The 25504-nt window shown below is 32.6% G+C and overlaps 6 non-coding genes across 6 annotated transcripts; all 6 read right to left on the bottom strand.

The window, feature by feature from the left end:
* Positions 1 to 7464: 7464 nt before the first annotated feature.
* TRNAP-AGG (transfer RNA proline (anticodon AGG)) lies at positions 7465 to 7536 on the bottom strand. Its single transcript has one exon. It is a non-coding gene; the product is annotated as a tRNA-Pro (tRNA).
* Positions 7537 to 10041: 2505 nt separating this feature from the next.
* On the bottom strand, positions 10042 to 10113 carry TRNAP-AGG (transfer RNA proline (anticodon AGG)). The gene has a single exon. It is a non-coding gene; the product is annotated as a tRNA-Pro (tRNA).
* A 2505-nt stretch (positions 10114 to 12618) lies between these two features.
* Positions 12619 to 12690, bottom strand: TRNAP-AGG (transfer RNA proline (anticodon AGG)). The gene has a single exon. It is a non-coding gene; the product is annotated as a tRNA-Pro (tRNA).
* Positions 12691 to 17772: 5082 nt separating this feature from the next.
* On the bottom strand, positions 17773 to 17844 carry TRNAP-AGG (transfer RNA proline (anticodon AGG)). Its single transcript has one exon. It is a non-coding gene; the product is annotated as a tRNA-Pro (tRNA).
* Positions 17845 to 20350: 2506 nt separating this feature from the next.
* On the bottom strand, positions 20351 to 20422 carry TRNAP-AGG (transfer RNA proline (anticodon AGG)). Its single transcript has one exon. It is a non-coding gene; the product is annotated as a tRNA-Pro (tRNA).
* Positions 20423 to 22927: 2505 nt separating this feature from the next.
* Positions 22928 to 22999, bottom strand: TRNAP-AGG (transfer RNA proline (anticodon AGG)). The gene has a single exon. It is a non-coding gene; the product is annotated as a tRNA-Pro (tRNA).
* Positions 23000 to 25504: the final 2505 nt, after the last annotated feature.

Consider the following 25504-nt stretch of genomic DNA (forward strand, 5'->3'; position numbering starts at 1 on the left):
TGGACTTCTCTCATGGACGAAGCTAAAGACTTGTCATATGCAATGTACAAATCATGCTTCCAGACACAGAAGAAAGGCAAAAGAAAACCTTGCAATTTAATTTTTGAACTTTTTGTGTTTCAAAGTGAGACTATTCTTTTAAAACATTCAAAGCTATCTAGACAGAAGGGAACCTGCAGTTTTCCTGATATACCACAATACGGTTGAAATTTTAATAAGTATGCTCTTATTTGTAGTACAACTAAAATGTTTTCGTAAGATTCTATTGATAGTTTTCTATGTGTGCTTATTTGGAAAGTGCAGTGACAAGATATAAAAATGGCGACAGAGTTTGGACTTGTCTGATCGATAAAACCCAAGACTTGTAAAAAACTATGTGTAAATCATGCATAAATAGAAGAAAGGCAATAGGAAAATGATGAAGGCAAGATTCATAAGTATGTACAAATTCTATTGGGAGTATGGCAAAAACAAAACTCAGTTGATGCTTTTGACTTAGCCAATTGAGAAAATCAGATATATATAAACCATGAGATGCACCGTAAAAAGAAAGAGAGGGCTCGTCAGGGAATTGAACCAGGGACCTGTCGCGCCCAAAACGAAAATCATAGAATCATCAAGTAAGCATGTTTTATTTGATATCTTAACCAATTTTATGTGAAAATTATATTATTTTAAAGCAGTCACTAATGTGTACAAGGAGGAAATATTAGCATAAATAAAATATTTCCTAATAGTCAATAATTTTCTAAGTATACTTGCTTGAAAATTGCTGTGCAAAGTTTTATGATGCCCAGCAGAGTTTTTCTGATGGATAAAACCCAAGACATGTCACATGCTGTGTGCAGATAAGTACTTACAAATAATTATAGCAGTTTGACAAAAAACAAAATTCAAATGTGCAAATTAGTAAATACAATCTATTTTGAGAGTTTTGAAAAAACAACATTCAGTTGAAATTCACTCAGGAAATTGACTACAATAAGATAATAGAACCATTTTAAAGAATCTGAAAATTAGGGCTCATCCGGGATTTGAACCCGGGACCTATCGGATCCTAAGCGAGAATCATACCCCTAGACCAACGAGCCACCTACCTGAAGTTTTTTCTTTGGATTTTTCAATTGATTTTTAGAAAATAGCTTTTTGTTTTTAAAACACCATATACATTTATGTAAAAATGAATTTGTAGAATAAAAAAAATATTTCCTTATGGTCCAGTAGATAGTTTTCTAAGGTATGCATATAGGAAAAGTGCAGGGACAAGATTTGTGAGTGCCTACAGAGTTTGGACTTCTCTCATGGACGAAGCTAAAGACTTGTCATATGCAATGTACAAATCATGCTTCCAGACACAGAAGAAAGGCAAAAGAAAACCTTGCAATTTCATTTTTGAACTTTTTGTGTTTCAAAGTGAGACTATTCTTTTAAAACATTCAAAGCTATCTAGACAGAAGGGAACCTGCAGTTTTCCGGATATACCACAATACGGTTGAAATTTTAATAAGTATGCTCTTATTTGTAGTACAACTAAAATGTTTTCGTAAGATTCTATTGATAGTTTTCTATGTGTGCTTATTTGGGAAGTGCAGTGACAAGATATAAAAATGGCGACAGAGTTTGGACTTGTCTGATCGATAAAACCCAAGACTTGTAAAAAACTATGTGTAAATCATGCATAAATAGAAGAAAGGCAATAGGAAAATGATGAAGGCAAGATTCATAAGTATGTACAAATTCTATTGGGAGTATGGCAAAAACAAAACTCAGTTGATGCTTTTGACTTAGCCAATTGAGAAAATCAGATATATATAAACCATGAGATGCACCGTAAAAAGAAAGAGAGGGCTCGTCAGGGAATTGAACCAGGGACCTGTCGCGCCCAAAACGAAAATCATAGAATCATCAAGTAAGCATGTTTTATTTGATATCTTAACCAATTTTATGTGAAAATTATATTATTTTAAAGCAGTCACTAATGTGTACAAGGAGGAAATATTAGCATAAATAAAATATTTCCTAATAGTCAATAATTTTCTAAGTATACTTGCTTGAAAATTGCTGTGCAAAGTTTTATGATGCCCAGCAGAGTTTTTCTGATGGATAAAACCCAAGACATGTCACATGCTGTGTGCAGATAAGTACTTACAAATAATTATAGCAGTTTGACAAAAAACAAAATTCAAATGTGCAAATTAGTAAATACAATCTATTTTGAGAGTTTTGAAAAAACAACATTCAGTTGAAATTCACTCAGGAAATTGACTACAATAAGATAATAGAAACATTACAAAGAATCTGAAAATTGGGGCTCATCCGAGATTTGAACCCGGGACCTCTTGCACCCTAAGCGAGAATCATACCCCTAGACCAATGAGCCACCTACCTGAACTTTTTTCTTTGGATTTTTCAATTGATTTTTAGAAAATAGCTTTTTGTTTTTAAAACACCATATACATTTATGTAAAAATGAATTTGTAGAATAAAAAAAATAATTCCTTATGGTCCAGTAGATAGTTTTCTAAGGTATGCATATAGGAAAAGTGCAGGGACAAGATTTGTGAGTGCCTACAGAGTTTGGACTTCTCTCATGGACGAAGCTAAAGACTTGACATATGCAATGTACAAATCATGCTTCCAGACACAGAAGAAAGGCAAAAGAAAACCTTGCAATTTCATTTTTGAACTTTTTGTGATTCAAAGTGTGACTATTCTTTTAAAACATTCAAAGCTATCTAGACAGAAGGGAACCTGCAGTATTCCTGATATACCACAATACGGTTGAAATTTTAATAAGTATGCTCTTATTTGTAGTACAACTAATATGTTTTCGTAAGATTTTATTGATAGTTTTCTATGTGTGCTTATTTGGAAAGTGCAGTGACAAGATATAAAAATGGCGACAGAGTTTGGACTTGTCTGATCGATAAAACCCAAGACTTGTAAAAAACTATGTGTAAATCATGCATAAATAGAAGAAAGGCAATAGGAAAATGATGAAGGCAAGATTCATAAGTATGTACAAATTCTATTGGGAGTATGGCAAAAACAAAACTCAGTTGATGCTATTAACTTAGCCAATTGTGAAAATCAGATATATATAAACCATGAGATGCACCGTAAAAAGAAAGAGAGGGCTCGTCAGGGAATTGAACCAGGGACCTGTCGCGCCCAAAACGAAAATCATAGAATCATCAAGTAAGCATGTTTTATTTGATATCTTAACCAATTTTATGTGAAAATTATATTATTTTAAAGCAGTCACTAATGTGTACAAGGAGGAAATATTAGCATAAATAAAATATTTCCTAATAGTCAATAATTTTCTAAGAATACTTGCTTGAAAATTGCTGTGCAAAGTTTTATGATGCCCAGCAGAGTTTTTCTCATGGATAAAACCCAAGACATGTCACATGCTGTGTGCAGATAAGTACTTACAAATAATTATAGCAGTTTGACAAAAAACAAAATTCAATTGTGCAAATTAGTAAATACAATCTATTTTGAGAGTTTTGAAAAAACAACATTCAGTTGAAATTCACTCAGGAAATTGACTACAATAAGATAATAGAACCATTTCAAAGAATCTGAAAATTTGGGCTTGTCCGGGATTTGAACCCAGGACCTCTCGCACCGTAAGCGAAAATCTTACCCCTAGACCAACGAGCCACCTACCTAAAGATTTTTCTTTGGATTTTTCAATTGATTTTTTGAAAATAGCTTTTTGTTTTTAAAACACCATATACATTTATGTAAAAATGAATGTGTAGAATAAATAAAATATTTCCTTATGGTCCAGTAGATAGTTTTCTAAGGTATGCATATAGGAAAAGTGCAGGGACAAGATTTGTGAGTGCCTACAGAGTTTGGGCTTCTCTCATGGACGAAGCTAAAGACTTGTCATTTGCAATGTACAAATCATGCTTCCAGACACAGAAGAAAGGCAAAAGAAAACCTTGCAATTTAATTTTTGAACTTTTTGTGTTTCAAAGTGAGACTATTCTTTTAAAACATTCAAAGCTATCTAGACAGAAGCGAACCTGCAGTTTTCCTGATATACCACAATACGGTTGAAATTTTAATAAGTATGCTCTTATTTGTAGTACAACTAAAATGTTTTCGGAAGATTCTATTGATAGTTTTCTATGTGTGCTTATTTGGAAAGTGCAGTGACAAGATATAAAAATTGCGACAGAGTTTGGACTTGTCTGATCGATAAAACCCAAGACTTGTAAAAAGCTATGTGTAAATCATGCATAAATAGAAGAAAGGCAATAGGAAAATGATGAAGGCAAGATTCATAAGTATGTACAAATTCTATTGGGAGTATGGCAAAAACAAAACTCAGTTGATGCTATTGACTTAGCCAATTGAGAAAATCAGATATATATAAACCATGAGATGCACCGTAAAAAGAAAGAGAGGGCTCGTCATGGAATTGAACCAGGGACCTGTCGCGCCCAAAACGAAAATCATAGAATCATCAAGTAAGCATGTTTTATTTGATATCTTAACCAATTTTATGTGAAAATTATATTATTTTAAAGCAGTCACTAATGTGTACAAGGAGGAAATATTAGCATAAATAAAATATTTCCTAATAGTCAATAATTTTCTAAGAATACTTGCTTGAAAATTGCTGTGCAAAGTTTTATGATGCCCAGCAGAGTTTTTCTCATGGATAAAACCCAAGACATGTCACATGCTGTGTGCAGATAAGTACTTACAAATAATTTTAGCAGTTTGACAAAAAACAAAATTCAGTTGTGCAAATTAGTAAATACAATCTATTTTGAGAGTTTTGAAAAAACAACATTCAGTTGAAATTCACTCAGGAAATTGACTACAATAAGATAATAGAACCATTTTAAAGAATCTGAAAATTTGGGCTCATCCGGGATTTGAACCCGGGTCCTATCGGATCCTAAGCGAGAATCATACCCCTAGACCAACGAGCCACCTACCTGAAGTTTTTTCTTTGGATTTTTCAATTGATTTTTAGAAAATAGCTTTTTGTTTTTAAAACACCATATACATTTATGTAAAAATGAATTTGTAGAATAAAAAAAATAATTCCTTATGGTCCAGTAGATAGTTTTCTAAGGTATGCATATAGGAAAAGTGCAGGGACAAGATTTGTGAGTGCCTACAGAGTTTGGACTTCTCTCATGGACGAAGCTAAAGACTTGACATATGCAATGTACAAATCATGCTTCCAGACACAGAAGAAAGGCAAAAGAAAACCTTGCAATTTCATTTTTGAACTTTTTGTGTTTCAAAGTGTGACTATTCTTTTAAAACATTCAAAGCTATCTAGACAGAAGGGAACCTGCAGTATTCCTGATATACCACAATACGGTTGAAATTTTAATAAGTATGCTCTTATTTGTAGTACAACTAATATGTTTTCGTAAGATTTTATTGATAGTTTTCTATGTGTGCTTATTTGGAAAGTGCAGTGACAAGATATAAAAATGGCGACAGAGTTTGGACTTGTCTGATCGATAAAACCCAAGACTTGTAAAAAACTATGTGTAAATCATGCATAAATAGAAGAAAGGCAATAGGAAAATGATGAAGGCAAGATTCATAAGTATGTACAAATTCTATTGGGAGTATGGCAAAAACAAAACTCAGTTGATGCTATTAACTTAGCCAATTGTGAAAATCAGATATATATAAACCATGAGATGCACCGTAAAAAGAAAGAGAGGGCTCGTCAGGGAATTGAACCAGGGACCTGTCGCGCCCAAAACGAAAATCATAGAATCATCAAGTAAGCATGTTTTATTTGATATCTTAACCAATTTTATGTGAAAATTATATTATTTTAAAGCAGTCACTAATGTGTACAAGGAGGAAATATTAGCATAAATAAAATATTTCCTAATAGTCAATAATTTTCTAAGAATACTTGCTTGAAAATTGCTGTGCAAAGTTTTATGATGCCCAGCAGAGTTTTTCTCATGGATAAAACCCAAGACATGTCACATGCTGTGTGCAGATAAGTACTTACAAATAATTATAGCAGTTTGACAAAAAACAAAATTCAATTGTGCAAATTAGTAAATACAATCTATTTTGAGAGTTTTGAAAAAACAACATTCAGTTGAAATTCACTCAGGAAATTGACTACAATAAGATAATAGAACCATTTCAAAGAATCTGAAAATTTGGGCTTGTCCGGGATTTGAACCCAGGACCTCTCGCACCCTAAGCGAAAATCTTACCCCTAGACCAACGAGCCACCTACCTAAAGATTTTTCTTTGGATTTTTCAATTGATTTTTTGAAAATAGCTTTTTGTTTTTAAAACACCATATACATTTATGTAAAAATGAATGTGTAGAATAAATAAAATATTTCCTTATGGTCCAGTAGATAGTTTTCTAAGGTATGCATATAGGAAAAGTGCAGGGACAAGATTTGTGAGTGCCTACAGAGTTTGGGCTTCTCTCATGGACGAAGCTAAAGACTTGTCATTTGCAATGTACAAATCATGCTTCCAGACACAGAAGAAAGGCAAAAGAAAACCTTGCAATTTAATTTTTGAACTTTTTGTGTTTCAAAGTGAGACTATTCTTTTAAAACATTCAAAGCTATCTAGACAGAAGGGAACCTGCAGTTTTCCTGATATACCACAATACGGTTGAAATTTTAATAAGTATGCTCTTATTTGTAGTACAACTAAAATGTTTTCGGAAGATTCTATTGATAGTTTTCTATGTGTGCTTATTTGGAAAGTGCAGTGACAAGATATAAAAATGGCGACAGAGTTTGGACTTGTCTGATCGATAAAACCCAAGACTTGTAAAAAGCTATGTGTAAATCATGCATAAATAGAAGAAAGGCAATAGAAAAATGATGAAGGCAAGATTCATAAGTATGTACAAATTCTATTGGGAGTATGGCAAAAACAAAACTCAGTTGATGCTATTGACTTAGCCAATTGAGAAAATCAGATATATATAAACCATGAGATGCACCGTAAAAAGAAAGAGAGGGCTCATCATGGAATTGAACCAGTTACCTGTCGCGCCCAAAACGAAAATCATAGAATCATCAAGTAAGCATGTTTTATTTGATATCTTAACCAATTTTATGTGAAAATTATATTATTTTAAAGCAGTCACTAATGTGTACAAGGAGGAAATATTAGCATAAATAAAATATTTCCTAATAGTCAATAATTTTCTAAGAATACTTGCTTGAAAATTGCTGTGCAAAGTTTTATGATGCCCAGCAGAGTTTTTCTCATGGATAAAACCCAAGACATGTCACATGCTGTGTGCAGATAAGTACTTACAAATAATTATAGCAGTTTGACAAAAAACAAAATTCAATTGTGCAAATTAGTAAATACAATCTATTTTGAGAGTTTTGAAAAAACAACATTCAGTTGAAATTCACTCAGGAAATTGACTACAATAAGATAATAGAACCATTTCAAAGAATCAGAAAATTTGGGCTCATCCGGGATTTGAACCCGGGACCTCTCGCACCCTAAGCGAGAATCATACCCCTAGACCAACAAGCCACCTACCTGAAGTTTTTTCTTTTGATTTTTCAATTGATTTTTAGAAAATAGCTTTTTGTTTTTAAAACACCATATACATTTATGTAAAAATGAATTTGTAGAATAAAAAAAATATTTCCTTATGGTCCAGTAGATAGTTTTCTAAGGTATGCATATAGGAAAAGTGCAGGGACAAGATTTGTGAGTGCCTACAGAGTTTGGACTTCTCTCATGGACGAAGCTAAAGACTTGTCATATGCAATGTACAAATCATGCTTCCAGACACAGAAGAAAGGCAAAAGAAAACCTTGCAATTTAATTTTTGAACTTTTTGTGTTTCAAAGTGAGACTATTCTTTTAAAACATTCAAAGCTATCTAGACAGAAGGGAACCTGCAGTTTTCCTGATATACCACAATACGGTTGAAATTTTAATAAGTATGCTCTTATTTGTAGTACAACTAAAATGTTTTCGTAAGATTCTATTGATAGTTTTCTATGTGTGCTTATTTGGAAAGTGCAGTGACAAGATATAAAAATGGCGACAGAGTTTGGACTTGTCTGATCGATAAAACCCAAGACTTGTAAAAAACTATGTGTAAATCATGCATAAATAGAAGAAAGGCAATAGGAAAATGATGAAGGCAAGATTCATAAGTATGTACAAATTCTATTGGGAGTATGGCAAAAACAAAACTCAGTTGATGCTTTTGACTTAGCCAATTGAGAAAATCAGATATATATAAACCATGAGATGCACCGTAAAAAGAAAGAGAGGGCTCGTCAGGGAATTGAACCAGGGACCTGTCGCGCCCAAAACGAAAATCATAGAATCATCAAGTAAGCATGTTTTATTTGATATCTTAACCAATTTTATGTGAAAATTATATTATTTTAAAGCAGTCACTAATGTGTACAAGAAGGAAATATTAGCATAAATAAAATATTTCCTAATAGTCAATAATTTTCTAAGTATACTTGCTTGAAAATTGCTGTGCAAAGTTTTATGATGCCCAGCAGAGTTTTTCTGATGGATAAAACCCAAGACATGTCACATGCTGTGTGCAGATAAGTACTTACAAATAATTATAGCAGTTTGACAAAAAACAAAATTCAAATGTGCAAATTAGTAAATACAATCTATTTTGAGAGTTTTGAAAAAACAACATTCAGTTGAAATTCACTCAGGAAATTGACTACAATAAGATAATAGAACCATTTCAAAGAATCTGAAAATTTGGGCTCATCCGGGATTTGAACCCGGGACCTCTCGGATCCTAAGTGAGAATCATACCCCTAGACCAACGAGCCACCTACCTGAAGTTTTTTCTTTTGATTTTTCAATTGATTTTTAGAAAATAGCTTTTTGTTTTTAAAACACCATATACATTTATGTAAAAATGAATTTGTAGAATAAAAAAAATATTTCCTTATGGTCCAGTAGATAGTTTTCTAAGGTATGCATATAGGAAAAGTGCAGGGACAAGATTTGTGAGTGCCTACAGAGTTTGAACTTCTCTCATGGACGAAGCTAAAGACTTGTCATATGCAATGTACAAATCATGCTTCCAGACACAGAAGAAAGGCAAAAGAAAACCTTGCAATTTATTTTTGAACTTTTTGTGTTTCAAAGTGAGACTATTCTTTTAAAACATTCAAAGCTATCTAGACAGAAGGGAACCTGCAGTTTTCCTGATATACCACAATACGGTTGAAATTTTAATAAGTATGCTCTTATTTGTAGTACAACTAAAATGTTTTCGTAAGATTCTATTGATAGTTTTCTATGTGTGCTTATTTGGAAAGTGCAGTGACAAGATATAAAAATGGCGACAGAGTTTGGACTTGTCTGATCGATAAAACCCAAAACTTGTAAAAAACTATGTGTAAATCATGCATAAATAGAAGAAAGGCAATAGGAAAATGATGAAGGCAAGATTCATAAGTATGTACAAATTCTATTGGGAGTATGGCAAAAACAAAACTCAGTTGATGCTTTTGACTTAGCCAATTGAGAAAATCAGATATTTATATACCATGAGATGCACCGTAAAAAGAAAGAGAGGGCTCGTCAGGGAATTGAACCAGGGACCTGTCGCGCCCAAAACGAAAATCATAGAATCATCAAGTAAGCATGTTTTATTTGATATCTTAACCAATTTTATGTGAAAATTATATTATTTTAAAGCAGTCACTAATGTGTACAAGGAGGAAATATTAGCATAAATAAAATATTTCCTAATAGTCAATAATTTTCTAAGTATACTTGCTTGAAAATTGCTGTGCAAAGTTTTATGATGCCCAGCAGAGTTTTTCTGATGGATAAAACCCAAGACATGTCACATGCTGTGTGCAGATAAGTACTTACAAATAATTATAGCAGTTTGACAAAAAACAAAATTCAAATGTGCAAATTAGTAAATACAATCTATTTTGAGAGTTTTGAAAAAACAACATTCAGTTGAAATTCACTCAGGAAATTGACTACAATAAGATAATAGAACCATTTCAAAGAATCTGAAAATTTGGGCTCATCCGGGATTTGAACCCGGGACCTCTCAGATCCTAAGCGAGAATCATACCCCTAGACCAACGAGCCACCTACCTGAAGTTTTTTCTTTTGATTTTTCAATTGATTTTTAGAAAATAGCTTTTTGTTTTTAAAACACCATATACATTTATGTAAAAATGAATTTGTAGAATAAAAAAAATATTTCCTTATGGTCCAGTAGATAGTTTTCTAAGGTATGCATATAGGAAAAGTGCAGGGACAAGATTTGTGAGTGCCTACAGAGTTTGGACTTCTCTCATGGACGAAGCTAAAGACTTGTCATATGCAATGTACAAATCATGCTTCCAGACACAGAAGAAAGGCAAAAGAAAACCTTGCAATTTAATTTTTGAACTTTTTGTGTTTCAAAGTGAGACTATTCTTTTAAAACATTCAAAGCTATCGAGACAGAAGGGAACCTGCAGTTTTCCTGATATACCACAATACGGTTGAAATTTTAATAAGTATGCTCTTATTTGTAGTACAACTAAAATGTTTTCGTAAGATTCTATTGATAGTTTTCTATGTGTGCTTATTTGGAAAGTGCAGTGACAAGATATAAAAATGGCGACAGAGTTTGGACTTGTCTGATCGATAAAACCCAAGACTTGTAAAAAACTATGTGTAAATCATGCATAAATAGAAGAAAGGCAATAGGAAAATGATGAAGGCAAGATTCATAAGTATGTACAAATTCTATTGGGAGTATGGCAAAAACAAAACTCAGTTGATGCTTTTGACTTAGCCAATTGAGAAAATCAGATATATATAAACCATGAGATGCACCGTAAAAAGAAAGAGAGGGCTCGTCAGGGAATTGAACCAGGGACCTGTCGCGCCCAAAACGAAAATCATAGAATCATCAAGTAAGCATGTTTTATTTGAAATCTTAACCAATTTTATGTGAAAATTATATTATTTTAAAGCAGTCACTAATGTGTACAAGAAGGAAATATTAGCATAAATAAAATATTTCCTAATAGTCAATAATTTTCTAAGTATACTTGCTTGAAAATTGCTGTGCAAAGTTTTATGATGCCCAGCAGAGTTTTTCTGATGGATAAAACCCAAGACATGTCACATGCTGTGTGCAGATAAGTACTTACAAATAATTATAGCAGTTTGACAAAAAACAAAATTCAAATGTGCAAATTAGTAAATACAATCTATTTTGAGAGTTTTGAAAAAACAACATTCAGTTGAAATTCACTCAGGAAATTGACTACAATAAGATAATAGAACCATTTCAAAGAATCTGAAAATTTGGGCTCATCCGGGATTTGAACCCGGGACCTCTCGGATCCTAAGTGAGAATCATACCCCTAGACCAACGAGCCACCTACCTGAAGTTTTTTCTTTTGATTTTTCAATTGATTTTTAGAAAATAGCTTTTTGTTTTTAAAACACCATATACATTTATGTAAAAATGAATTTGTAGAATAAAAAAAATATTTCCTTATGGTCCAGTAGATAGTTTTCTAAGGTATGCATATAGGAAAAGTGCAGGGACAAGATTTGTGAGTGCCTACAGAGTTTGAACTTCTCTCATGGACGAAGCTAAAGACTTGTCATATGCAATGTACAAATCATGCTTCCAGACACAGAAGAAAGGCAAAAGAAAACCTTGCAATTTATTTTTGAACTTTTTGTGTTTCAAAGTGAGACTATTCTTTTAAAACATTCAAAGCTATCTAGACAGAAGGGAACCTGCAGTTTTCCTGATATACCACAATACGGTTGAAATTTTAATAAGTATGCTCTTATTTGTAGTACAACTATAATGTTTTCGTAAGATTCTATTGATAGTTTTCTATGTGTGCTTATTTGGAAAGTGCAGTGACAAGATATAAAAATGGCGACAGAGTTTGGACTTGTCTGATCGATAAAACCCAAGACTTGTAAAAAACTATGTGTAAATCATGCATAAATAGAAGAAAGGCAATAGGAAAATGATGAAGGCAAGATTCATAAGTATGTACAAATTCTATTGGGAGTATGGCAAAAACAAAACTCAGTTGATGCTTTTGACTTAGCCAATTGAGAAAATCAGATATTTATATACCATGAGATGCACCGTAAAAAGAAAGAGAGGGCTCGTCAGGGAATTGAACCAGGGACCTGTCGCGCCCAAAACGAAAATCATAGAATCATCAAGTAAGCATGTTTTATTTGATATCTTAACCAATTTTATGTGAAAATTATATTATTTTAAAGCAGTCACTAATGTGTACAAGGAGGAAATATTAGCATAAATAAAATATTTCCTAATAGTCAATAATTTTCTAAGTATACTTGCTTGAAAATTGCTGTGCAAAGTTTTATGATGCCCAGCAGAGTTTTTCTGATGGATAAAACCCAAGACATGTCACATGCTGTGTGCAGATAAGTACTTACAAATAATTATAGCAGTTTGACAAAAAACAAAATTCAAATGTGCAAATTAGTAAATACAATCTATTTTGAGAGTTTTGAAAAAACAACATTCAGTTGAAATTCACTCAGGAAATTGACTACAATAAGATAATAGAACCATTTCAAAGAATCTGAAAATTTGGGCTCATCCGGGATTTGAACCCGGGACCTCTCAGATCCTAAGCGAGAATCATACCCCTAGACCAACGAGCCACCTACCTGAAGTTTTTTCTTTTGATTTTTCAATTGATTTTTAGAAAATAGCTTTTTGTTTTTAAAACACCATATACATTTATGTAAAAATGAATTTGTAGAATAAAAAAAATATTTCCTTATGGTCCAGTAGATAGTTTTCTAAGGTATGCATATAGGAAAAGTGCAGGGACAAGATTTGTGAGTGCCTACAGAGTTTGGACTTCTCTCATGGACGAAGCTAAAGACTTGTCATATGCAATGTACAAATCATGCTTCCAGACACAGAAGAAAGGCAAAAGAAAACCTTGCAATTTAATTTTTGAACTTTTTGTGTTTCAAAGTGAGACTATTCTTTTAAAACATTCAAAGCTATCTAGACAGAAGGGAACCTGCAGTTTTCCTGATATACCACAATACGGTTGAAATTTTAATAAGTATGCTCTTATTTGTAGTACAACTAAAATGTTTTCGTAAGATTCTATTGATAGTTTTCTATGTGTGCTTATTTGGAAAGTGCAGTGACAAGATATAAAAATGGCGACAGAGTTTGGACTTGTCTGATCGATAAAACCCAAGACTTGTAAAAAACTATGTGTAAATCATGCATAAATAGAAGAAAGGCAATAGGAAAATGATGAAGGCAAGATTCATAAGTATGTACAAATTCTATTGGGAGTATGGCAAAAACAAAACTCAGTTGATGCTTTTGACTTAGCCAATTGAGAAAATCAGATATATATAAACCATGAGATGCACCGTAAAAAGAAAGAGAGGGCTCGTCAGGGAATTGAACCAGGGACCTGTCGCGCCCAAAACGAAAATCATAGAATCATCAAGTAAGCATGTTTTATTTGATATCTTAACCAATTTTATGTGAAAATTATATTATTTTAAAGCAGTCACTAATGTGTACAAGGAGGAAATATTAGCATAAATAAAATATTTCCTAATAGTCAATAATTTTCTAAGTATACTTGCTTGAAAATTGCTGTGCAAAGTTTTATGATGCCCAGCAGAGTTTTTCTGATGGATAAAACCCAAGACATGTCACATGCTGTGTGCAGATAAGTACTTACAAATAATTATAGCAGTTTGACAAAAAACAAAATTCAAATGTGCAAATTAGTAAATACAATCTATTTTGAGAGTTTTGAAAAAACAACATTCAGTTGAAATTCACTCAGGAAATTGACTACAATAAGATAATAGAACCATTTCAAAGAATCTGAAAATTTGGGCTCATCCGGGATTTGAACCCGGGACCTATCGGATCCTAAGCGAGAATCATACCCCTAGACCAACGAGCCACCTACCTGAAGTTTTTTCTTTGGATTTTTCAATTGATTTTTAGAAAATAGCTTTTTGTTTTTAAAACACCATATACATTTATGTAAAAATGAATTTGTAGAATAAAAAAAATATTTCCTTATGGTCCAGTAGATAGTTTTCTAAGGTATGCATATAGGAAAAGTGCAGGGACAAGATTTGTGAGTGCCTACAGAGTTTGGACTTCTCTCATGGACGAAGCTAAAGACTTGTCATATGCAATGTACAAATCATGCTTCCAGACACAGAAGAAAGGCAAAAGAAAACCTTGCAATTTAATTTTTGAACTTTTTGTGTTTCAAAGTGAGACTATTCTTTTAAAACATTCAAAGCTATCTAGACAGAAGGGAACCTGCAGTTTTCCTGATATACCACAATACGGTTGAAATTTTAATAAGTATGCTCTTATTTGTAGTACAACTAAAATGTTTTCGTAAGATTCTATTGATAGTTTTCTATGTGTGCTTATTTGGAAAGTGCAGTGACAAGATATAAAAATGGCGACAGAGTTTGGACTTGTCTGATCGATAAAACCCAAGACTTGTAAAAAACTATGTGTAAATCATGCATAAATAGAAGAAAGGCAATAGGAAAATGATGAAGGCAAGATTCATAAGTATGTACAAATTCTATTGGGAGTATGGCAAAAACAAAACTCAGTTGATGCTTTTGACTTAGCCAATTGAGAAAATCAGATATATATAAACCATGAGATGCACCGTAAAAAGAAAGAGAGGGCTCGTCAGGGAATTGAACCAGGGACCTGTCGCGCCCAAAACGAAAATCATAGAATCATCAAGTAAGCATGTTTTATTTGATATCTTAACCAATTTTATGTGAAAATTATATTATTTTAAAGCAGTCACTAATGTGTACAAGAAGGAAATATTAGCATAAATAAAATATTTCCTAATAGTCAATAATTTTCTAAGTATACTTGCTTGAAAATTGCTGTGCAAAGTTTTATGATGCCCAGCAGAGTTTTTCTGATGGATAAAACCCAAGACATGTCACATGCTGTGTGCAGATAAGTACTTACAAATAATTATAGCAGTTTGACAAAAAACAAAATTCAAATGTGCAAATTAGTAAATACAATCTATTTTGAGAGTTTTGAAAAAACAACATTCAGTTGAAATTCACTCAGGAAATTGACTACAATAAGATAATAGAACCATTTCAAAGAATCTGAAAATTTGGGCTCATCCGGGATTTGAACCCGGGACCTCTCGGATCCTAAGTGAGAATCATACCCCTAGACCAACGAGCCACCTACCTGAAGTTTTTTCTTTTGATTTTTCAATTGATTTTTAGAAAATAGCTTTTTGTTTTTAAAACACCATATACATTTATGTAAAAATGAATTTGTAGAATAAAAAAAATATTTCCTTATGGTCCAGTAGATAGTTTTCTAAGGTATGCATATAGGAAAAGTGCAGGGACAAGATTTGTGAGTGCCTACAGAGTTTGAACTTCTCTCATGGACGAAGCTAAAGACTTGTCATATGCAATGTACAAATCATGCTTCCAGACACAGAAGAAAGGCAAAAGAAAACCTTGCAATTTATTTTTGAACTTTTTGTGTTTCAAAGTGAGACTATTCTTTTAAAACATTCAAAGCTATCTAGACAGAAGGGAACCTGCAGTTTTCCTGATATACCACAATACGGTTGAAATTTTAATAAGTATGCTCTTATTTGTAGTACAACTAAAATGTTTTCGTAAGATTCTATTGATAGTTTTCTATGTGTGCTTATTTGGAAAGTGCAGTGACAAGATATAAAAATGGCGACAGAGTTTGGACTTGTCTGATCGATAAAACCCAAGACTTGTAAAAAACTATGTGTAAATCATGCATAAATAGAAGAAAGGCAATAGGAAAATGATGAAGGCAAGATTCATAAGTATGTACAAATTCTATTGGGAGTATGGCAAAAACAAAACTCAGTTGATGCTTTTGACTTAGCCAATTGAGAAAATCAGATATTTATATACCATGAGATGCACCGTAAAAAGAAAGAGAGGGCTCGTCAGGGAATTGAACCAGGGACCTGTCGCGCCCAAAACGAAAATCATAGAATCATCAAGTAAGCATGTTTTATTTGATATCTTAACCAATTTTATGTGAAAATTATATTATTTTAAAGCAGTCACTAATGTGTACAAGGAGGAAATATTAGCATAAATAAAATATTTCCTAATAGTCAATAATTTTCTAAGTATACTTGCTTGAAAATTGCTGTGCAAAGTTTTATGATGCCCAGCAGAGTTTTTCTGATGGATAAAACCCAAGACATGTCACATGCTGTGTGCAGATAAGTACTTACAAATAATTATAGCAGTTTGACAAAAAACAAAATTCAAATGTGCAAATTAGTAAATACAATCTATTTTGAGAGTTTTGAAAAAACAACATTCAGTTGAAATTCACTCAGGAAATTGACTACAATAAGATAATAGAACCATTTCAAAGAATCTGAAAATTTGGGCTCATCCGGGATTTGAACCCGGGACCTCTCGGATCCTAAGTGAGAATCATACCCCTAGACCAACGAGCCACCTACCTGAAGTTTTTTCTTTTGATTTTTCAATTGATTTTTAGAAAATAGCTTTTTGTTTTTAAAACACCATATACATTTATGTAAAAATGAATTTGTAGAATAAAAAAAATATTTCCTTATGGTCCAGTAGATAGTTTTCTAAGGTATGCATATAGGAAAAGTGCAGGGACAAGATTTGTGAGTGCCTACAGAGTTTGAACTTCTCTCATGGACGAAGCTAAAGACTTGTCATATGCAATGTACAAATCATGCTTCCAGACACAGAAGAAAGGCAAAAGAAAACCTTGCAATTTATTTTTGAACTTTTTGTGTTTCAAAGTGAGACTATTCTTTTAAAACATTCAAAGCTATCTAGACAGAAGGGAACCTGCAGTTTTCCTGATATACCACAATACGGTTGAAATTTTAATAAGTATGCTCTTATTTGTAGTACAACTATAATGTTTTCGTAAGATTCTATTGATAGTTTTCTATGTGTGCTTATTTGGAAAGTGCAGTGACAAGATATAAAAATGGCGACAGAGTTTGGACTTGTCTGATCGATAAAACCCAAGACTTGTAAAAAACTATGTGTAAATCATGCATAAATAGAAGAAAGGCAATAGGAAAATGATGAAGGCAAGATTCATAAGTATGTACAAATTCTATTGGGAGTATGGCAAAAACAAAACTCAGTTGATGCTTTTGACTTAGCCAATTGAGAAAATCAGATATTTATATACCATGAGATGCACCGTAAAAAGAAAGAGAGGGCTCGTCAGGGAATTGAACCAGGGACCTGTCGCGCCCAAAACGAAAATCATAGAATCATCAAGTAAGCATGTTTTATTTGATATCTTAACCAATTTTATGTGAAAATTATATTATTTTAAAGCAGTCACTAATGTGTACAAGGAGGAAATATTAGCATAAATAAAATATTTCCTAATAGTCAATAATTTTCTAAGTATACTTGCTTGAAAATTGCTGTGCAAAGTTTTATGATGCCCAGCAGAGTTTTTCTGATGGATAAAACCCAAGACATGTCACATGCTGTGTGCAGATAAGTACTTACAAATAATTATAGCAGTTTGACAAAAAACAAAATTCAAATGTGCAAATTAGTAAATACAATCTATTTTGAGAGTTTTGAAAAAACAACATTCAGTTGAAATTCACTCAGGAAATTGACTACAATAAGATAATAGAACCATTTCAAAGAATCTGAAAATTTGGGCTCATCCGGGATTTGAACCCGGGACCTCTCAGATCCTAAGCGAGAATCATACCCCTAGACCAACGAGCCACCTACCTGAAGTTTTTTCTTTTGATTTTTCAATTGATTTTTAGAAAATAGCTTTTTGTTTTTAAAACACCATATACATTTATGTAAAAATGAATTTGTAGAATAAAAAAAATATTTCCTTATGGTCCAGTAGATAGTTTTCTAAGGTATGCATATAGGAAAAGTGCAGGGACAAGATTTGTGAGTGCCTACAGAGTTTGGACTTCTCTCATGGACGAAGCTAAAGACTTGTCATATGCAATGTACAAATCATGCTTCCAGACACAGAAGAAAGGCAAAAGAAAACCTTGCAATTTAATTTTTGAACTTTTTGTGTTTCAAAGTGAGACTATTCTTTTAAAACATTCAAAGCTATCTAGACAGAAGGGAACCTGCAGTTTTCCTGATATACCACAATACGGTTGAAATTTTAATAAGTATGCTCTTATTTGTAGTACAACTAAAATGTTTTCGTAAGATTCTATTGATAGTTTTCTATGTGTGCTTATTTGGAAAGTGCAGTGACAAGATATAAAAATGGCGACAGAGTTTGGACTTGTCTGATCGATAAAACCCAAGACTTGTAAAAAACTATGTGTAAATCATGCATAAATAGAAGAAAGGCAATAGGAAAATGATGAAGGCAAGATTCATAAGTATGTACAAATTCTATTGGGAGTATGGCAAAAACAAAACTCAGTTGATGCTTTTGACTTAGCCAATTGAGAAAATCAGATATATATAAACCATGAGATGCACCGTAAAAAGAAAGAGAGGGCTCGTCAGGGAATTGAACCAGGGACCTGTCGCGCCCAAAACGAAAATCATAGAATCATCAAGTAAGCATGTTTTATTTGATATCTTAACCAATTTTATGTGAAAATTATATTATTTTAAAGCAGTCACTAATGTGTACAAGGAGGAAATATTAGCATAAATAAAATATTTCCTAATAGTCAATAATTTTCTAAGTATACTTGCTTGAAAATTGCTGTGCAAAGTTTTATGATGCCCAGCAGAGTTTTTCTGATGGATAAAACCCAAGACATGTCACATGCTGTGTGCAGATAAGTACTTACAAATAATTATAGCAGTTTGACAAAAAACAAAATTCAAATGTGCAAATTAGTAAATACAATCTATTTTGAGAGTTTTGAAAAAACAACATTCAGTTGAAATTCACTCAGGAAATTGACTACAATAAGATAATAGAACCATTTCAAAGAATCTGAAAATTTGGGCTCATCCGGGATTTGAACCCGGGACCTATCGGATCCTAAGCGAGAATCATACCCCTAGACCAACGAGCCACCTACCTGAAGTTTTTTCTTTGGATTTTTCAATTGATTTTTAGAAAATAGCTTTTTGTTTTTAAAACACCATATACATTTATGTAAAAATGAATTTGTAGAATAAAAAAAATATTTCCTTATGGTCCAGTAGATAGTTTTCTAAGGTATGCATATAGGAAAAGTGCAGGGACAAGATTTGTGAGTGCCTACAGAGTTTGGACTTCTCTCATGGACGAAGCTAAAGACTTGTCATATGCAATGTACAAATCATGCTTCCAGACACAGAAGAAAGGCAAAAGAAAACCTTGCAATTTCATTTTTGAACTTTTTGTGTTTCAAAGTGAGACTATTCTTTTAAAACATTCAAAGCTATCTAGACAGAAGGGAACCTGCAGTTTTCCGGATATACCACAATACGGTTGAAATTTTAATAAGTATGCTCTTATTTGTAGTACAACTAAAATGTTTTCGTAAGATTCTATTGATAGTTTTCTATGTGTGCTTATTTGGGAAGTGCAGTGACAAGATATAAAAATGGCGACAGAGTTTGGACTTGTCTGATCGATAAAACCCAAGACTTGTAAAAAACTATGTGTAAATCATGCATAAATAGAAGAAAGGCAATAGGAAAATGATGAAGGCAAGATTCATAAGTATGTACAAATTCTATTGGGAGTATGGCAAAAACAAAACTCAGTTGATGCTTTTGACTTAGCCAATTGAGAAAATCAGATATATATAAACCATGAGATGCACCGTAAAAAGAAAGAGAGGGCTCGTCAGGGAATTGAACCAGGGACCTGTCGCGCCCAAAACGAAAATCATAGAATCATCAAGTAAGCATGTTTTATTTGATATCTTAACCAATTTTATGTGAAAATTATATTATTTTAAAGCAGTCACTAATGTGTACAAGGAGGAAATATTAGCATAAATAAAATATTTCCTAATAGTCAATAATTTTCTAAGTATACTTGCTTGAAAATTGCTGTGCAAAGTTTTATGATGCCCAGCAGAGTTTTTCTGATGGATAAAACCCAAGACATGTCACATGCTGTGTGCAGATAAGTACTTACAAATAATTATAGCAGTTTGACAAAAAACAAAATTCAAATGTGCAAATTAGTAAATACAATCTATTTTGAGAGTTTTGAAAAAACAACATTCAGTTGAAATTCACTCAGGAAATTGACTACAATAAGATAATAGAACCATTTCAAAGAATCTGAAAATTTGGGCTCATCCGGGATTTGAACCCGGGACCTCTCAGATCCTAAGCGAGAATCATACCCCTAGACCAACGAGCCACCTACCTGAAGTTTTTTCTTTTGATTTTTCAATTGATTTTTAGAAAATAGCTTTTTGTTTTTAAAACACCATATACATTAATGTAAAAATGAATTTGTAGAATAAAAAAAATATTTCCTTATGGTCCAGTAGATAGTTTTCTAAGGTATGCATATAGGAAAAGTGCAGGGACAAGATTTGTGAGTGCCTACAGAGTTTGGACTTCTCTCATGGACGAAGCTAAAGACTTGTCATATGCAATGTACAAATCATGCTTCCAGACACAGAAGAAAGGCAAAAGAAAACCTTGCAATTTAATTTTTGAACTTTTTGTGTTTCAAAGTGAGACTATTCTTTTAAAACATTCAAAGCTATCGAGACAGAAGGGAACCTGCAGTTTTCCTGATATACCACAATACGGTTGAAATTTTAATAAGTATGCTCTTATTTGTAGTACAACTAAAATGTTTTCGTAAGATTCTATTGATAGTTTTCTATGTGTGCTTATTTGGAAAGTGCAGTGACAAGATATAAAAATGGCGACAGAGTTTGGACTTGTCTGATCGATAAAACCCAAGACTTGTAAAAAACTATGTGTAAATCATGCATAAATAGAAGAAAGGCAATAGGAAAATGATGAAGGCAAGATTCATAAGTATGTACAAATTCTATTGGGAGTATGGCAAAAACAAAACTCAGTTGATGCTTTTGACTTAGCCAATTGAGAAAATCAGATATATATAAACCATGAGATGCACCGTAAAAAGAAAGAGAGGGCTCGTCAGGGAATTGAACCAGGGACCTGTCGCGCCCAAAACGAAAATCATAGAATCATCAAGTAAGCATGTTTTATTTGATATCTTAACCAATTTTATGTGAAAATTATATTATTTTAAAGCAGTCACTAATGTGTACAAGAAGGAAATATTAGCATAAATAAAATATTTCCTAATAGTCAATAATTTTCTAAGTATACTTGCTTGAAAATTGCTGTGCAAAGTTTTATGATGCCCAGCAGAGTTTTTCTGATGGATAAAACCCAAGACATGTCACATGCTGTGTGCAGATAAGTACTTACAAATAATTATAGCAGTTTGACAAAAAACAAAATTCAAATGTGCAAATTAGTAAATACAATCTATTTTGAGAGTTTTGAAAAAACAACATTCAGTTGAAATTCACTCAGGAAATTGACTACAATAAGATAATAGAACCATTTCAAAGAATCTGAAAATTTGGGCTCATCCGGGATTTGAACCCGGGACCTCTCGGATCCTAAGTGAGAATCATACCCCTAGACCAACGAGCCACCTACCTGAAGTTTTTTCTTTTGATTTTTCAATTGATTTTTAGAAAATAGCTTTTTGTTTTTAAAACACCATATACATTTATGTAAAAATGAATTTGTAGAATAAAAAAAATATTTCCTTATGGTCCAGTAGATAGTTTTCTAAGGTATGCATATAGGAAAAGTGCAGGGACAAGATTTGTGAGTGCCTACAGAGTTTGAACTTCTCTCATGGACGAAGCTAAAGACTTGTCATATGCAATGTACAAATCATGCTTCCAGACACAGAAGAAAGGCAAAAGAAAACCTTGCAATTTATTTTTGAACTTTTTGTGTTTCAAAGTGAGACTATTCTTTTAAAACATTCAAAGCTATCTAGACAGAAGGGAACCTGCAGTTTTCCTGATATACCACAATACGGTTGAAATTTTAATAAGTATGCTCTTATTTGTAGTACAACTAAAATGTTTTCGTAAGATTCTATTGATAGTTTTCTATGTGTGCTTATTTGGAAAGTGCAGTGACAAGATATAAAAATGGCGACAGAGTTTGGACTTGTCTGATCGATAAAACCCAAGACTTGTAAAAAACTATGTGTAAATCATGCATAAATAGAAGAAAGGCAATAGGAAAATGATGAAGGCAAGATTCATAAGTATGTACAAATTCTATTGGGAGTATGGCAAAAACAAAACTCAGTTGATGCTTTTGACTTAGCCAATTGAGAAAATCAGATATTTATATACCATGAGATGCACCGTAAAAAGAAAGAGAGGGCTCGTCAGGGAATTGAACCAGGGACCTGTCGCGCCCAAAACGAAAATCATAGAATCATCAAGTAAGCATGTTTTATTTGATATCTTAACCAATTTTATGTGAAAATTATATTATTTTAAAGCAGTCACTAATGTGTACAAGGAGGAAATATTAGCATAAATAAAATATTTCCTAATAGTCAATAATTTTCTAAGTATACTTGCTTGAAAATTGCTGTGCAAAGTTTTATGATGCCCAGCAGAGTTTTTCTGATGGATAAAACCCAAGACATGTCACATGCTGTGTGCAGATAAGTACTTACAAATAATTATAGCAGTTTGACAAAAAACAAAATTCAAATGTGCAAATTAGTAAATACAATCTATTTTGAGAGTTTTGAAAAAACAACATTCAGTTGAAATTCACTCAGGAAATTGACTACAATAAGATAATAGAACCATTTCAAAGAATCTGAAAATTTGGGCTCATCCGGGATTTGAACCCGGGACCTCTCAGATCCTAAGCGAGAATCATACCCCTAGACCAACGAGCCACCTACCTGAAGTTTTTTCTTTTGATTTTTCAATTGATTTTTAGAAAATAGCTTTTTGTTTTTAAAACACCATATACATTTATGTAAAAATGAATTTGTAGAATAAAAAAAATATTTCCTTATGGTCCAGTAGATAGTTTTCTAAGGTATGCATATAGGAAAAGTGCAGGGACAAGATTTGTGAGTGCCTACAGAGTTTGGACTTCTCTCATGGACGAAGCTAAAGACTTGTCATATGCAATGTACAAATCATGCTTCCAGACACAGAAGAAAGGCAAAAGAAAACCTTGCAATTTAATTTTTGAACTTTTTGTGTTTCAAAGTGAGACTATTCTTTTAAAACATTCAAAGCTATCTAGACAGAAGGGAACCTGCAGTTTTCCTGATATACCACAATACGGTTGAAATTTTAATAAGTATGCTCTTATTTGTAGTACAACTAAAATGTTTTCGTAAGATTCTATTGATAGTTTTCTATGTGTGCTTATTTGGAAAGTGCAGTGACAAGATATAAAAATGGCGACAGAGTTTGGACTTGTCTGATCGATAAAACCCAAGACTTGTAAAAAACTATGTGTAAATCATGCATAAATAGAAGAAAGGCAATAGGAAAATGATGAAGGCAAGATTCATAAGTATGTACAAATTCTATTGGGAGTATGGCAAAAACAAAACTCAGTTGATGCTTTTGACTTAGCCAATTGAGAAAATCAGATATATATAAACCATGAGATGCACCGTAAAAAGAAAGAGAGGGCTCGTCAGGGAATTGAACCAGGGACCTGTCGCGCCCAAAACGAAAATCATAGAATCATCAAGTAAGCATGTTTTATTTGATATCTTAACCAATTTTATGTGAAAATTATATTATTTTAAAGCAGTCACTAATGTGTACAAGAAGGAAATATTAGCATAAATAAAATATTTCCTAATAGTCAATAATTTTCTAAGTATACTTGCTTGAAAATTGCTGTGCAAAGTTTTATGATGCCCAGCAGAGTTTTTCTGATGGATAAAACCCAAGACATGTCACATGCTGTGTGCAGATAAGTACTTACAAATAATTATAGCAGTTTGACAAAAAACAAAATTCAAATGTGCAAATTAGTAAATACAATCTATTTTGAGAGTTTTGAAAAAACAACATTCAGTTGAAATTCACTCAGGAAATTGACTACAATAAGATAATAGAACCATTTCAAAGAATCTGAAAATTTGGGCTCATCCGGGATTTGAACCCGGGACCTCTCGGATCCTAAGTGAGAATCATACCCCTAGACCAACGAGCCACCTACCTGAAGTTTTTTCTTTTGATTTTTCAATTGATTTTTAGAAAATAGCTTTTTGTTTTTAAAACACCATATACATTTATGTAAAAATGAATTTGTAGAATAAAAAAAATATTTCCTTATGGTCCAGTAGATAGTTTTCTAAGGTATGCATATAGGAAAAGTGCAGGGACAAGATTTGTGAGTGCCTACAGAGTTTGAACTTCTCTCATGGACGAAGCTAAAGACTTGTCATATGCAATGTACAAATCATGCTTCCAGACACAGAAGAAAGGCAAAAGAAAACCTTGCAATTTATTTTTGAACTTTTTGTGTTTCAAAGTGAGACTATTCTTTTAAAACATTCAAAGCTATCTAGACAGAAGGGAACCTGCAGTTTTCCTGATATACCACAATACGGTTGAAATTTTAATAAGTATGCTCTTATTTGTAGTACAACTAAAATGTTTTCGTAAGATTCTATTGATAGTTTTCTATGTGTGCTTATTTGGAAAGTGCAGTGACAAGATATAAAAATGGCGACAGAGTTTGGACTTGTCTGATCGATAAAACCCAAGACTTGTAAAAAACTATGTGTAAATCATGCATAAATAGAAGAAAGGCAATAGGAAAATGATGAAGGCAAGATTCATAAGTATGTACAAATTCTATTGGGAGTATGGCAAAAACAAAACTCAGTTGATGCTTTTGACTTAGCCAATTGAGAAAATCAGATATTTATATACCATGAGATGCACCGTAAAAAGAAAGAGAGGGCTCGTCAGGGAATTGAACCAGGGACCTGTCGCGCCCAAAACGAAAATCATAGAATCATCAAGTAAGCATGTTTTATTTGATATCTTAACCAATTTTATGTGAAAATTATATTATTTTAAAGCAGTCACTAATGTGTACAAGGAGGAAATATTAGCATAAATAAAATATTTCCTAATAGTCAATAATTTTCTAAGTATACTTGCTTGAAAATTGCTGTGCAAAGTTTTATGATGCCCAGCAGAGTTTTTCTGATGGATAAAACCCAAGACATGTCACATGCTGTGTGCAGATAAGTACTTACAAATAATTATAGCAGTTTGACAAAAAACAAAATTCAAATGTGCAAATTAGTAAATACAATCTATTTTGAGAGTTTTGAAAAAACAACATTCAGTTGAAATTCACTCAGGAAATTGACTACAATAAGATAATAGAACCATTTCAAAGAATCTGAAAATTT

This window comes from Taudactylus pleione, unplaced genomic scaffold (assembly GCF_031769625.1).
Source record: "Taudactylus pleione unplaced genomic scaffold, aTauple2 ptg000317l, whole genome shotgun sequence".
Taxonomy (NCBI): Eukaryota; Metazoa; Chordata; class Amphibia; order Anura; family Myobatrachidae; genus Taudactylus; species Taudactylus pleione.